This window comes from Pseudopodoces humilis, chromosome 2 (assembly GCF_049639895.1).
Source record: "Pseudopodoces humilis isolate 2021_Gansu_Grassland_sample_001 chromosome 2, ASM4963989v1, whole genome shotgun sequence".
NCBI lineage: Eukaryota > Metazoa > Chordata > Aves > Passeriformes > Paridae > Pseudopodoces > Pseudopodoces humilis.
In genome coordinates this window covers 21,423,026-21,438,654 of record NC_142201.1, presented here as the reverse complement: position 1 = coordinate 21,438,654, position 15,629 = coordinate 21,423,026, and the positions used below count along the sequence as shown (strand labels likewise).

At 34.1% G+C, this 15,629-nt stretch overlaps 1 protein-coding gene across 2 annotated transcripts in view; it reads right to left on the bottom strand.

Moving 5' to 3' along the window:
- Window positions 1-15,629, bottom strand: part of NLGN4X (neuroligin 4 X-linked) — a 160,645-nt gene that overhangs the window by 120,165 nt on the left and 24,851 nt on the right. For both annotated transcript variants that reach the window (XM_088051086.1, XM_005516610.3), the window contains exon 2: window positions 10,513-10,596. The gene's annotated coding sequence lies outside the window, so the exon portion shown is untranslated. The remainder of the gene's footprint in view (window positions 1-10,512; window positions 10,597-15,629) is intronic.

The window sequence follows — 15,629 nt, the reverse complement described above, 5'->3', positions numbered from 1 at the left end:
AATATTATTTAGAACACCCTACCTACTCTCACAAGACTGCAAAACTACATGGGCATTTTGAAATATGACAAAAAATATTTTTTAACAATATGATTCAATGACAAAACATTATGCCTTGGTACCTTTTCAAGACCCACCTTACTCTTGTTCTTCCCTGCTTGAAAATGTCCTCTTATAAAAGTACTTCTATACTTTTCCTCTTCTGCATATTGCCTTCTCAGTTGTTTACTAATTCTCAAATCTTTCTCATAGAGTGCACACCACTAGCATGTTCCTTTCTCCAAATCATAATTCTTTCCTGTAACTCTTTTCTTCTCCCTGGTCATTTGTTTTTAGCTTCCTTTTGTATACTGGAAAAGTAATATGTCCACCAAATCAATCAATATAAAATTTATTTTAATGTGTAGAAGGAATTAATTTCATTTCTTTTGTAAAGGGTTTCTGGTTTTCTTTACTTATTTGGTTTTGGGTTGAGGTTTGCTTTTTTTTTTTTTTTTCCCTTTTAGTCTCATATCATATCCATATGGGATGATATTGCAAAAAAAATAGCCCAGAATACAATTTGCAGCTGCCAGGTTGACTAGGAAGGACTGATCTATTTTCTTCTGCCCTCAGTCAACTGATTTAGATCAGGATTGAGAAAAAATAGAAAAAATATACCTTGTCACATGGCAGGAGTTACAACTTCCTGTGTGCTTCTATTATATCATCTTAAGAAAGCTCACTAATAAAACATAATACCAACCAAAAATATCTACCACAAACTAATGCAGTCAATTAATAGAACAGATGGAGGTCAGGACAGACAATTAAATCCCTTTGACAGAGGAGAAGATTATTCTACCTCATATTGGAGATACATCAGTAATTCCTGTGTGATTTTACACTTTATTCTTCAAAATAATTCCTTCCATAATGCCTTCTTTGCATGAGAGAAAAAGCTCCATCATCTAAAGATCTTGCTTACAGCTGTATATAATTATTTTTAAATAGTGAGAAAGTACACATATGTTTTTTCAGTAGTATTCTTACTGATTCTCAGAACAAACAAATCAAATCTCCTTTTTGCCTTTATTTAGACAGCTGCTGCTCCTTGAAGCCCATCCCTCAAAATGATGATACAGCTATCACCTTGGCAAGATGCTAATCACTTTTTTTGGAATTTAATATTGTCTTCTATAGGTATGGAAGATAACCATCCAGGAGTCCCAATTCATTATTTCTCTGGCCCTGAACTTCAGCATATTTGCAACAATTATCCTTTCTAAAGTCTTGCACTGAGATCATTGTACTTCTAGACATGGGAGCTACACTGCCAATAATACAAACTGTTAAGTGTTGTTGCCATATTCTGGCAATATTGATTACTTATTTCATGTTTCAAACAAAAAAAGAAACTGAGCTATTTTTTTTTATGATTTTGATGATTTCCAGAATATAGTTTTCAAATGATAAACCACACACAGCTATAGGGAAAAATTCTTCAGCTAATTAATTAATTTAAATTCCCCATGAGATATTTTTTCACTGAAAAACACTCTGTACCAAATGAGTTCCAATTTGTTTTTAAATAGAGGTCAACACAAGTTTTGATAACTCTTTAACTCCTTTTTTTAAAGCTATCCGTAGCATACTGTGCATACTGTGGTACTATTTAAATTTCAAAAATCTCAGAGAAAGTTGCACTAATACTATATTAATATTTAAAAACACTGAAAATTCATATTCCAAAAGACAATGAAGCTGCCAAGAGAGTGACCTATTAGTGTAATTGCTGTGATTACTCTGTCCCAGCTTCAATTTTCATTGGTGAAATTCTAATACATCCATTCTCTTTGTTAAATTCATCTATCAAGAGTCCAGCTTTGTTAATTAATAAACTCAGATTGCTTAATTCCTGCTTTTCACATACATATGCTTTAAGGAATTCTGATCTCAAATATTAATATATTTGATCTGAATATATCAGATCTGAATTTCTTGTACCCTTATGTAGCTTATTAGCTCACTATTTATACATTTTAGTTTTGATGGCTTTTAACAAAAACAGATCCTAGTTCGGCCATTGTTTGGATTTTGTATTGTAGACTCACACCATGCCACTTAATGAGTTGTATTTCACTAATACTTTATAAAAAATATGAAATAAGAACTATTTCAGTAGTCTTTAAAGTATTTACTTCTGTTTCATTTGGTCAAATAAAGTATATTTTTTTTAACTTTCTTCCTTTAAATAGAACTGTATTAACAACAGACACTAACTCTCTAGTTATTCATCACCTAACTTTTCAAGTAACTCAGCATCATTATTTAAACTTGTAACATAAATTTTTGGGGTATTTTCCATCCTTTTTAATACTTCCATATAATAAAAGTGAAAATGTCACCCTGAAAACTAAAGCCTTCTGATAATGTTTTCATAGTTTTAGTTACTTTCCCATGAAAGTTCTATAAACATAAGTTGTTTATCACATTCCTTCTAAGAAACATCTTTTGATGGATGTTTCTCATGACCAGTGTGCTTGGGAAGGTGGTAACTTAATTATCCAATCCCTGGTTATTGTTGAGAATCTATAAATACTGGAGTCAGAGAATAAAGGTTGTTCTTTCCTGTTCCGACACAGAGGCGTTCATGTGAATAATTTTGTGTCTTTTAGAGACATGAAAGGGTCATACTGTTATTTTAAATCCATAGAAAGAAAAATTTAATTGCTCTTATATGAAGATCACAGGTTCATAGATTATTTGGAAGGGACCTCTGGAGTTCATCTGATCCAACTCCTGTGCTCAAGGAGGGATACCTGCAGCCTATTTTGGTGACATTGTTTAAGTAAGAATAGACTGCACCTCATTATTCACAGATAGTTTTCAAGGATTTGCATCTCATCTTTATGAATCAAATTCATGACATATGTCTGCCAGCAATAGCAGTCACAATGGTATGATACAGAATAGGAAATATCACCTACGTACCTTTAAAGCCAAGCAAAAAGACCCAAATGATAGAAGCAACAAAATTTTTCAGTATAATTAAATCCATTGACTGCAAACTACATTAGAATTAAATGTGTGATTTAGTTCCAGATAAAAGAGCTTTGTTTCCACCATGGAGAGGCAAACCACAATTTTAATAAATATTTGGTTGCAGGCTATTGATTTCTTACATAAAGAAAAAATGCAGCTTTTTAAGATTATAACTAGGCACCAAATTTTGTCAGTTACTTCCTGAAGTCATATTGAAACATAAAAATTCAGGCTGTTTTTCTAACATTCTGTGAATAGTTGTGTAAGCTTTAAATCCATGATCATGCTGTGAGCGCAGAAAGGCAAATCTCCAATGCTATTAATACAGCTGCAACCAGGTGAAAAAAAGAATAGTACTACTTCATACATCTTCATAAGAAATAGAGCCTATAATGAAAGCTGACAGAATCTGATTTTACTTAACCTGAGTAGTTCCACCTACACTCAGATTTTCTGAGGTCTTTTTTAGGTTGTGGATAACAATATTACCATAATTTTGTTGTGTTCCCTTTCTCTGGCTTTTTTCTTGGAAAAGAAAAATTAAATGCTAAGCAGTATATATGAAAGGAAATGTGTGGAGGGTGTTGATAATAAACTTGGTAGAAAGAGTGGTTGAGATACTTTCAGCTTTCATACTTAATATCCAATAGAAAAAACTGTGTGTATGTACATATATACATATATATATATATATATATATATATAAAAATGTATCTTTTGAACAACATCAATAGAAAATAAAGAAAAAATAACACTCTAAAAAAATTCTGAGCAATGCCAGCTATCTGGGTCTAAATTGGCATGCAATTAAAGCTAAATGTATTTTATATTCATATATACAAACAAACATATTTACCTTCAGAATCAAATAGTGATTTTCAATTCTAAGTAATTTCTACAAGCAATTTGGCTTCCTGCTAGCAAAAACATTTTATTTTTTTCTTTCAAAAAAGAAAGAAATATGCCATCATCTTCCGTAGTCACTCAACAGCTGTATCAATTTGTTTTCAGGGCAGTGATTAGCATAATTGTGGTGGATTACTCGCATTTAGCACAGAATGGAAATAATTCAGTATTTTAGCAGATACAACATAGAATGTATGGGATATCCAGGCCCTCTGGAGCAGTGCTGGAAGTTCTTTTCCTAAGGCTGTACTAAAAGCCTATTTTTAAAAACCCAAAGAACCAGAAACCTTAATTCTTCTAACATGTTGTTTGATGAACAGTCTCATACTATGGCTAGGGCACACAATCATGAAATCAGCTGCAAATAGGTACACTGAGGGTACTCAGTGGATTTCATTGTGATATAATTTCTTTAAAAATAAGAAAAAAATGAAAAAACACAAACAGCAAACAAACAAACAAAAAACCTGAATGTGATTCCATCATTACTAGTTTTCTACTTTATCTCCAAATTCCAGTTCCAATGCTGAGATGCATAGAGTGCTACCTTTAGTGCTATAAGAGTGTTAAAATTGACCCATTATATATATATACTCAGCCATTTACCTTAATACTCTTGCATGTTTTATAAACATGCATAGATAGTCATATAGTATCACTGTATGATATTATACAGAAATATCATAAAATATAAAATGGTTTTGGTTGCAGGGACCTTTAAGACTTTCTAGTTCCAACCTCCCTGCCATGAGCAGGGATGCCACACACTAGTTCAGGCTGCTCAAAATCACCCAACCTGGCCTTGAGCATGTCTGGGGATGGGGCATCCACAACCTCTCTGGGTAACCTGTTCCTGTGTGTCACCATCCTTACAATAAAGAACTCCCTTACAGCCCCTCTAAATCTATGCTATTTTAGTTTAAAGCCATTCCCCTTTGCTCCTTGTCACTACAGGCCCTGACAAAAAGTCTCTCTCTACATTTCTTATCAGTCCTTTTTTATATATTGAAAGGCGGCAGTAAGGTCTCATAAGAGCCTTCTCCAGGCTGAACAACTCCAAGTGTCTCAGTATGTTTTCACAGGCAAGGTGCTCCAGTCTTCTGATCACCTTTGTGTCTGTCCTTTGAACCCACTCTAACATGTCCACGTCTTTCTTGTGTTGAGAACTTCAGAGCTGGATGCAGCATTTCAAGCTGAACTTTCACCAGAGCAGAATAAAGGGTGCCAATCACCTCCATCAACATGTTGGCCACTTCTTTTGATGCAGCCCAGGATACAGTCAGATTTCTAGGCTACAAGCACACATTGCTCACTCATTAACAATTTCTCATCCACCAGTACCTCCAAGTCCTTCTTTGCAAGGCTACTTTTAATCCATTCACCATCCAGCCCCTAGTGGTAAAGGATATTGCCATGACACAGGTGCAGGACCTTAAACTGCTCTTCCTTAACTTTATTAAGTTTTCATGGACTCACTCCTCCAGGCTGTTGAGGTACCCCTGGATTGCATTTCTTTCCCCAAGTGAATCAGTTGCACCTGTCACCCACAGACTTGCTGAGGGTGCACTTAATCCCATTGTCTATGTCACTGATGAAGATATTTAATAGCATTGTCCCAATATGGACCTTTGAGAGACATCACTCATTACTGGTTACCACCAGTAATCAATGTAGCCCTTGGTTTCAAACCCTGGATTACAATCTGTATAAAAAGCGTTGTATGATCTCATCATCCCCTCTTATAGAAGCTGGAGTCCATGATCCCAGAAATCATCTTCTGTCAGTTATTTCTAAAGGAAACTTTGGGGTGCAGAGCTCAAATTAAGTCATGGAGATACCAGGATGACACAAGATTTTGCTGCTCACAGAGCTATTCCTTTTATATGAAAACTGAGGATATAACTGAAATAAAGGAAAACTGAATAAAGGAATACTTATTAACGGATACAAATGGTCTTCCTTTCCCATCAACTACTGAGTTCTCCAAACAAAACAAACTGTGGTCTTGTCGTTAAAAATGAAGATGCAGTGTGTTTTGAACCTTGACAGGAAGAGGACAATGGCTTTCCTGTACTTCATTTACACTGGAATCTTGTTCTCAAAAGCTTTACTGTTCTTAGGAAAAAAAAAAAACAAAAAACCAAACAATACTGGGTTATTACAAACTTCTTTTAAGAGTTCCCTGAAGAAACTTATATAATAGATATAACGTCATTATCTGTTGTACAGTACAATAGATTTCAATTATATTAGTCACAGTAATAAAACATTTTCAAGTTTAAACACCGAGATAGTAAAATTTGCACTCTAGTTCTTTGAATTAAACATGACTGAACTTTAAATGAGCTGCCTGTGCAAAACAGTGTGATTATTTTTTATTTCATGTTTTCTTATTGCTCATGATGTTATGATTCAGTGAACTCCCATTATCCATGAAGTCTGTATAATGTTGAAATTACACTACTTTAACTATTCTCTGTTATTGTTGTACAATACTTTGTGTAATGTTATGCTCAAATTTATTTTCTACAAAATCAATTATATTTCTGGAAGCATTACTTGCGTAAAAACAGTGTATGAGTCTTAAAGATTTAAGACAACCATGACTCATATTTTTATAAAATTGTTTCACTATCTTCCCAAAGCTTTTAATAAAGCTAGTGATCTTAGGTAGAAGTTTTAAAATTACTCAATTACATTGCCACCTGCAAGTAAATTTAATGACCTGGAAAGTTTTGGTGTTTGCTATTTCATAGTTGAGTAGTACTTGAAAAATGCTTCATATTTCCATTTCTCACTTGGGTTCTTAAGAAATTCACATATTGGTGGAGTTCATTACAGTTTACCTACTTTTAGATACTTTAGGTCAGTCATACTGAAATACATAACTAAATACTGGACAAAAAAAAATAATGGATACATCATTTTGAATTCAAATGGAAGCAAGGAATTATTTATATTCATTAGAGAATCTGAATATTTTGATTCTACCCTTCATGTCTACCTTTAATGGAAAAACACACCCTAATATCAGCGATGTAATGGATTTGTTAAGGTTAGATTTACCAGTAACATCTCACAGCAAAGCAGATGCTGCAACTTAATTTATTTTTTTCTAGATCAACTGAGACACAGCTACGCTGGATTTAGGATTACAGAATACTCTTCCTGGAAAAAAATTTGGAGATGCATAGAGAGCTGTGAACATCCTACAACAAAATCAAGACAAACTCTCATTGAAGTCTGGTTAGATTTCAAAACAGTAGGTGTTAAATTCAATTTACACTACTGGAATTTCTTGAAGAAGATACAGTTTCCAATTTGGAAACCTACTGAAATGTTGAGCATCGGCCTCAATTAACTGATGACATGACCAGACCATCAGTCTGGGTTCAACTGGTAACTTCATTAGTTGCTCCTGTTTATCACTTATGTTTCAGTATGGAAAACACACCTTCTATCTTTATAAAAGAGAAGAATTTTAAACTGAGTTCTTTCCTTCTTTCTTTCCTTGTGTTTCAAAATTAAGAGAATTGGTAGGAAGAATGCACACAATAATATCAGCAGAGCCTATATATCATAGCACAGATCTTAGAAGCCTACGTAACTGATGGATTTCCATGCTAAAATTGTGCAGACATTTCACCAAGACAGAAAAAAAAATGTGGGGAGCGTTTTTCTTCCACCTAAGAGTATAAAATCAGTGACAGACTAAAAAGAAAACTGGAGGACTGGAAGACACTGCTTAACCAGAGGTTGGACTGCTCAGCTAAGAGTACTTTCATGTGCAGCCATAAACCCTGACAAGAGGAAGGCAAAGATTCTTATCTGAATCCCAAGAGCTGAAAAGTAAGCTGAGGAGAGCTGACAGCTCTAAGAATGAGAATTGTATTGTGCCCTGATTTTCCTCAGAGAATAAAGAGTTGATCTGTTTCCTCAAACTCCCAAGACTAAAACTGGAACAATTTATTCCTGCCTTCTAATATAAAGGCTTTATTTTTCCTTCACATTTGTTGCCATAAATGATACAAGACAGAAGGTTTGATCAGAGTCTGAGAACATGATCGAGAATCTGACAGTATGTGGCTACATCAAAGGAGCGACACAGCACTTCACAGACTACCACAGCGCTCCATCTGCACATTCATCTGTCAGGTGGGGATTCTAGAATGAAATTCCACCATTTAAACTGACTTGCACTTGTGATGCAAGATCAAAATCTGAGGACAAAGCATGGGCCAGTTGTTTGCTTCAATTTTTAATACTACATTGTGCGTTGCCAGGAAACACATATCATCTACTCCAAACATAAATTCATGCTTTCTATTCTTGAGAAAGATTATGGGTTTATCATGTTGAAGAATTTTATCTGGAATTATGGATGAGAAAGATAGCAAATAAGCAGTTAAAGAATTCAAGATGTAGGGATTTCTTGATGTATTTCTCTTAAATATGAGACTACAATATAGCCAAAGTCATAGTTACGATCTGTCCAAGCTATCATCCCTAGTTATCTTTATTTTTTTCCTTCTGTTTATCCAAATGGATCCCTATTGTCTGCTGAAAATACAACTTTAAGGTTAGTTTGGCTTGGATTATGCATTATCCTGAAGGCCTTCAGATCCATTTCTATTTGCTTCCTAAAAAAATTCTCAATATAAACCTTCTCTAGACAAAATAAGAAACTAACAAATATTTCTGTATTTCCATTGAGTATTTTGGAGTACCTCAGGGTTGGCAGTTGAATACAAATATTTGTGGCTACTTCAGAAAATTAGCAAGCTGAGAAACAGGAATAAATTTTATGCTGATTTATAACTTCATTTTCTAATCTCTTTTTCTTTGTTTTTTTTTTTTTTTTTTTAGTGTATAGTCCAATTATCACCTCATATAAACAAGGAAATTTTCAAAAGGCACAGCTGTCTTCTGATGTTCACTAACTTGCAGTGTGAGTTAAAAGCCACACATCAAGAGGCTCCATCTCACTTTTTTGTTTTAATGTTGATTACTTCCTTTTCTTCTCCTCTCTAACTTTCCTGCTGTGAGTTATGAAGAATAAACAAAATGCTGAAAAACCAGAGAAAACTAAAATCCCTCCGTCCCTCATTTTCCCTTTCAAAATCCTCTCCCCAGTTTCTGTGGTCTATCTTGGTGTACTGTGATAGATCTAGAGATGAGAATTTCCCTTCTTCGAACATGGCTGTGGTTTATTGTAGCGCCAGTCAAGGTAAATGTACCACAAAATGTTAGTTCCAAAGAAATTAAGTTATTATTTCAACTTTGACTTCAGCTTTATGTAAGCATTTTATGCTTTATATCAGTTGCTCAACTAGTTCCTGAAAAAAATGTCATGAGTTCTCTGAAGTAATTGAATTCTATGTATGGCACTCATATACATTGTAGTACTCACTATGTAACTCCTAAGGGCACAGCTATTATCACAATCACTGTGAGTGCTAAACTATTAAACAGGCCCCTGTTCATAAAGTATTTTTTATTTGATTACATGTAAATTGTTACAAAATGGAATAAACATGGTTCAGTGATGCAAAAAATCACAGGAATTTTCAAACCTGTTATTTTCTTTGTCCAAATTTTACCCTTCATATAATGGTGCCCTTGATTCTCATAACTAACTTGTCACACTTTGCATTATTGCTTATTCACAACTTTATGATCACATAAGATATATTATTATTCCTTCTCTCTGAATTTAGGTCCCAGTGTCAACACAAAATGGAAACGTCATTGTACTACAGCTAGTGCAATTATTATAGAAAAAGTCACATCTGCCTTGAAATTCATGGATAATATAAAGTAAAAAGGAAGAACGCGCACCAAAGAAACTTTTCTGGTCACTTGTACATCTCATTCCCTTCTCATTAATCAAAGTGTAAGGCGCAGTAAGAAAGAATGGCAATTAGGTTAAGGTGTTCATAAATAAAATATATTCTATGCATAGATTTCTAAATTAAAGTCTTATCATATTCCATATTGATATAATAAGGATCTCTGTATATCTGTGTGCATACATATACACATACATATATGTGTTATCTGTCTATATGCTATACATTAAAAATGTTCTCTCATATTTTGCTAACCAGTGAGAGGAAAAAACAGATCTTTATGGTAACAATATGAAACAGTAACCAAGCCTCTTTTTTAGTACAGCCCTGTAAGAACTCTGGAACCCAACCTTGTCTTGCAAACCAAATACAATCAGCTCTATCTGGTACAGTGTGGCCTGGAACCCTCAAACCTTATTGAATAGCAGTGTCACAATAGCCAAGTTTAATCTCATGTCTTTTAACTACAAACTGGTTGGCATCATTCAATACTTATAGAGCTTAAAAATAATAACAATTCATGAGTTAGCACATAAACAGCACTAATGCTTAGAATGCACTGTATTCCATGTCTCATTGGATGAACATATGGTAAACAAACATTTTAACTGAATGTATATATTACAAAGATATCTCAAACAAATTTAAGAAAACCAGCAGCAGAGACTTGCTTTCTTTCTTTTACATATTTTATGAAAAAAAGAATTGTTATGAACATAATTTTAGTACTTACCACGGTGTTGTACCTTTGAGAAGGCTTCAGTATTCCCCCATAGGAGGCAGCATGATGTCATTTTAGTTACAGAAGAAATTTTTCCTGTTAGAAAAAAATATATAGTGCTCTTCAGTAAATGAAGAAAAGAAATGCACGCTTATGAGTCACAAATGGCAAAAGAAAAGGTTACTTAGTAAATCATCTGTAACACTCTTTTTCAAGATTACAAAAGAGAAATCACAATATTAATAACACAATAAATACATTAAGCATAGTGTATTGATTTCTGTCATAAAAATTATTAGCAATATTTTTGTCTTTGCAGATTGATCACTGCTACAAAGACAGAATTGTCTTTCAACCTGTATACCACAAAAGTATACATTTTTGAGAACCTGCTAAGGCAAGTAAATACTTTGAAATCAAAGAAACGGAAGAAATAATGTAAAAGCACTTTGGTTTTAAATATTTCTCTAAACATATACTATGCATAGCTAAATACTAAAATTTCAACAGCCAAATATATTAAAATATATTCAACTTAATTTAAATATAAATAATCAATATTTTAAAGCCATTTTGCTATTGTTTATTCTTTCTTATGTCCAATTGAAAACTCTAGTTTATACTTCAAATGACATGGATAGACTATTTCTGAATAATCTATCCATTTTAGATTTACTATTTAGATAGATTAAATTCCAGTATTTACCAACAGTCTGTTCTGTCAAGAGTATCTTGAGACCCTGTGATTTAAAACTCAAATCTTAATAGTGCTAAGAAAGGCATCTCAGGTAATTTTAATAGTTTTCAAGACTTTAATACCTTAAATACTTCTCTTCATTCCAAAGCCAGCAGATTTTTATGGGATTTATTTATCCCCTGCACACATTCTGCAGGGGAAACATGCACTCCATTTTTCTCTGTATCACTCTTAAAGGCACTTCTTATCATTTATTCTTACTTTCATTAAGTTGATCAGCATACAGATTGTAGATTCTGCAATTTGAATAACAGTGAATACTTCCTCATGAATGGTTCAACCCTCTACAGCCAAACCACTCCCTGTAAGAGCAATTCTTTTTAACAGCTGCAAACACAGCCTCAATTCTGTGTAAACGCAGTGACTACCTTTTAAGTTGGAAATAAGTACCAGTGGACAGCTATGTGAATACGTCTAAAAAGAAGAAATTCTGAAATATGAAGAAAAGCAGAATTCCTTATGAATAAGGAATGTGTGAAACACCCTAGCTAAACTGTCAAAGTGTCCATCTGGACACTTGCTGCAGGGGAAGGCTGGCAACACTGCAGGTTTTCATACACACCCATTGAGGAATCAGATGTTAAAGTTTAGGACAGTCTTAATTCCAAGCTATAGTAATGTCTTAAATCTATCCATATGACAGTGGCACTTTTACTGGAGATTTCACTGCTCACGTAGGCTGACAGCCATTCCAATTCTCCAACAGTAGTATGTGATTAAATCTAGGATATATGAAATCAGGGAGGATTTAAGTAGTGGCTGTGAATGGCAGTGAAAATCCACTAAGGCTAACACAGCTTCCTTTCTCAGTTATTTTAAACCTGCATTTCTTTATTTCATCATCCTTTATAGCTTAATTACTGCTACAGGAGGGGAAAAGAAAAGAGAAGAGAGGAGAAGAAAGAAGAGAGAAGAGGAAGAGAACTCAGTTTTACTGGTAAACATTTTTGCATTTACTGTGTCTCCATGGTACCAAAATAGTACCCAGCTTTAAAGCATAAAAATTAATTAAGAAGGTACTATTTGTGAACTAGTTTTTCCAGGTTTAGCTCTGTACCTATGTGTTTATTCTTTTCACCTTCATATTGTCTTATGCTGTCTTCTTTCTAGCTGTGCTTGGCAAACTTAATTTGCTTGTAGATGACTAAGTTATAATTTAAACTCTATATATTTTAGTAAACCACAATGTCTATTTACAGATAATGTTTAGAATTTATCTCTGCAAAAGTCAATTGCTTTCAAAAAAGAAACAGCTAATACTGCACTTCATTTATATCTGGAAGCATAGGTACACATTAAAAGACTAGCACTTCAATTCTAAGACAAAATATAGGCATTGTCTACACACTTTTTTCTTTTCTAAAGAGCAGTTTTGTCTTCATATCTGTGACAACTGATTCCTCATAATTACAAAATTTTAATAAAAATATTATGGGGACCTGACAAATCTCTCTAAGCATATTTTTGTGAAATCCATAACAGTTTGCTTAACATTCCACAGATTTTTTTAACTTAAGTCTGATGGTGCTATAATGGCCCCAGTTTAATTACTTACTTGAGTAATTTCTCAAAATTACCACATCTGTCTCTGATTTTACAGGTGATACAAGAACCCAGTAATACTGACATTCCATCATTATGTACAGTTATTTTAGTCTACTTGAGAAATAAAATCTCTGTCTCAGAAAAGAATCTGTTTTGTTTTGAACATGACCCACTCTCTCCAGCTACCCCAAAACTGGTAGCTGGTAACCCCTGGTTAGTTCCAGGCAATACCTAAATATAAGCTAGAAAAATTTATTTATTTATTCTTTGATGCTCAAATTTATTCAACACAATTACTGGACTATTGTAATTAACTTCTGTTTGAGGAGATAGATTCATGAAGAATCTCTAAGTAAATGTACCCTTTTGAATTTAATCTTAGCATCTTTAAACATATAACTTTTACAGTGTTTATACACTTTTCCCTTTCAATTCAGTTCATACTAAGTTCTTTCTTTTGAAAATTTTCAAAAATAATCTCTTCCCACTGTTAAATTGCAAAATTTCATCTGTAGTGACATATTTCACAGCAATTAAATTTTTGAATCTTTTTAACTATAAAAAGAAAATTAGTGATTAAACAATGGGTGATACAACATACTGAGTTGGAAGGGATCCTTCAGGATCATCAAGTCCAACTCCCGGTCCTGTGCAGGACACCCCAAGAATCACACCGTGTGCCTGAAAGCATGGGTAAATGCATGCAGGCAGTTCTGTGATATTCCCTCAGCATCGATAGTCCAGAAATCAGAATATCAAGTAAGCAGACGTTGCTATTTCAACTCTTTATTGCCTGTACAGTTTGAGAGGAAAGAGATGATCAGAAGAGGAAAGCTAGCTAGAGGTAGATCTCACAGCAGGAAAGAGACACAGACCAGCTAGAGGAGTATCAGAGATATGCAAATGAAATTATTTTTTACTTTAATTAAAATATATGAAAGCAAAATAACTAAATCTGACCACAGGCTTCCTTTGTATTTTAGTGGGGGATAAAAAAGGCATCCTGAATTACAGAAGACTTACTAATCTTCATGAGTCAGAGTGTGGGCTTCAAGTTAGAAAACGAACAGCCTACTCTTCACATATACCAGCTGAGGTAATGTTGATTTTGAGACATCTAAGAAACAAGTGGTGGTATCTTAATTTCTTTACTTGAACCAAATTAAGTATCAAATAATGCAAAGGCAGTGAAATGTAACTTTTCCTTTGCTGAATAGGCAGTATCTCTGCCTAAAGGGAGGAAATTAATCCAGAAAAAAAACTCCCCATTTTGCAACTTTAATCAAAAGCCGCACATCAGAAGACAGGAAGCCTCTCGTCCACACATTCCCTCTCAATGTATACATATTCTGAGTTACAGTCCTTGTCTTCAAGCAGACCAGAAAGAGATGTGAAACCTGTGTTTCTTCTTTCTCTTTCTGACATACATTCTTCATAATTCTCTGCTATCTATTTCTGTTTTCATAATTGAACCTCTGAACTTTTTTGTACCTCTAGTCTTGATTTCTGCGCGTCCCACAAGGATACCCTTGTGGTAACAATAGTCAGAGAAAGCAGACAAAAAAGACTGACACTCCTCTGAAGCCAGAGGTGAAGGACTGCACCCTCAGCCACAAATAACTAAAATATACCACAAAACAGGTGGGTGGCTTCGGAAAGAAACTACAACAAAAAGAAAGATTAGGATTGTATGAATCTTGGCAAGGTCTAAGGGCAGGAAAAAGTCTAGCAGAGACCAAAGATGAAGAGAGGAAGTAGGCAGAACAGCCTAACACAAACAATAAACAAAGACTGCTCTTCAGAGAAAATGGGCTGCTACCAAAGACACAACAGCAGCAGCAAAGGAGCAGTAACACAGAAATGGAAAGTCTGAAGCCATAGCCGCAGGATGCAGATGGAGGGGAGAAATGTAAGGCATGATGGCAGCTAGGAAAAAGTGATGTGAATTTACAGTGATGCTTATTTTTTCCATAAAGTACTAACTTGGCTTGAGAAATCATCATGCCTTCAAAATTATTTGGATATGAATTTTTGTTAATACAACTGGCAAAACACAGATGAATTTCTCATGTGGGCTACATCAGAAACATTCTGAACCACCTATAAAAAAAAAGTTATCATGTGTGATATAGCTGATAAAAAAGATTAAAAATTCCTCCTCATCAGGAGAATAAATGAAGATAAATATTTGAATAGAATATAATACATATTTAATTACAAACAAAGGATGACAATATTGGTCATATATAATATAGGTGCAATGAGCTTTCAAACAAACCTAATAATTAATACTACAGGTCAAAACCTGAAAAGTGGCAAGAAAAAAATAAACCATGCTGAGGAGAAAAAGAAAAAAACAAACTAAACCTAAAAACAACTAAGAAACCCCAAAAGCAAAACAAACCCAAAATACAACAAGCAGGCTGGAACAAAGATGTTATACTCACTTTGAATCAAAACAAAACAAATCTTCTAAAGAATTTGCAAACTGCTATGAGAAGTCAGGAAGAATTAAACTCATGAAGCCTAGGCACAAAACAGCAACACAGACCAGAGAAATGCTGAGGATGCAGAAGAGAGTAATTTGCCATGTTAAGAAATTCTGAATGGCAAATGGAACAATAAATCCCCTTAGGGAAACTCCAGGCCAGAAAGTAACAATGCCAAAATAAGCATGTAGAACAAGACACAGAAAAACCAGCGGACATAAGAAATGTTAAGTCTAAGGTCAAAGAGAAGGGGAGAGTGTCAGCCCTGTGTCAAAAGAAAAGGTTGAATCTCAAGCTATGAGTAAGAGAAAGGCCATGCCTGAGATTAAGGAGGAGGA